Raw genomic sequence first — 1,231 nt, 5'->3', positions numbered from 1 at the left:
CGTGTCAAGGTTGCCACGCGCACGCGCATCCCCGCTAAACAGGAGCCCAAACAAAACTTTAAACGGGGCTACGGAAAAGGGGAGAGCTTTTTCGGGGACAAACACCACTCACGTCGGTGCCCCCTGTTCCAACTTGAATTTAGAAACCGTCCTCAACAAAATCCCACGTTCGGGTGAATAACTGTGAATTTTAAGGCACATGCCTCTCTGGGCTGGGAGAGTGCATTCAAATAGGAGAAATTGGCTTCATTTAGAGGCATCCCCACTTGGGGACGTCGTAGCACCTTAACTCAGGTGGCGTTAGAAAGGTCTGGTCCAGGGGAACACGGGCGTGTCATGTTTGCCACGCGCACGCGCATCCCCGTTGAACAGGAGCCCAAACAAAACTTTAAACGGGGCTACGGAAAAGGGGAGGGCTTTTTCGGGGACAACCACCACTCACCTCGGTGCCCCCCATCCCAACTTGAATTTAGAAACCGTCCCCAGCCAAATCCCACGTTCGGGGGCAAAACTGCACGTTTGAGGCCACATTTTCAATGATACTGGAAACTTACATTCAAAGTTGGGAAAAGGTGTTCATTTACAGGCATCCCCACTTGGGGACGTCGTAGCACCTTAACTCAGGCGGCGTTAGAAAGGTCTGGTCCAGGGGAACACGGGCGTGTCAAGGTTGCCACGCGCACGCGCTTCCCCGCTGAACAGGAGCCCAAACAAAACTTTAAACGGGGCTACGGAAAAGGGGAGGGCTTTTTCGGGGACAACCACCACTCACCTCGGTGCCCCCCATCCCAACTTGAACTTAGAAACCGTCCCCAGCGAAATCCCACGTTCGGGCGAATAACTGTGAATTTTAAGCCCCTTTTCCTCTCAAGCTGGAAACGTGCAAAGTTGGGAAAAGGTGTTCATTTACAGGCATCTCCACTTAGGGACGTCGTAGCACCTTAACTCAGGCGGCGTTAGAAAGGTCTGGTCCAGGGGAACACGGGCGTGTCAAGGTTGCCACGCGCACGCGCATCCCCGCTGAACAGGAGCCCAAACAAAACTTTAAACGGGGCTACGGAAAAGGGGAGGGCTTTTTCGGGGACAACCACCACTCACCTCGGTGCCCCCCATCCCAACTTGAATATAGAAACCGTCCCCAGCCAAATCCCACGTTCGGGGGCAAAACTGCTCGTTTGAGGCCACATTTTCAATGATACTGGAAACTTACATTCAAAGTTGGGAAAATGTG

This window comes from Osmerus mordax, unplaced genomic scaffold, assembly GCF_038355195.1.
Source record: "Osmerus mordax isolate fOsmMor3 unplaced genomic scaffold, fOsmMor3.pri Scaffold_59, whole genome shotgun sequence".
Taxonomy (NCBI): Eukaryota; Metazoa; Chordata; class Actinopteri; order Osmeriformes; family Osmeridae; genus Osmerus; species Osmerus mordax.
The sequence above is the reverse complement of the archived record's forward strand: the minus strand, read 5'-3'. Positions refer to the sequence as shown.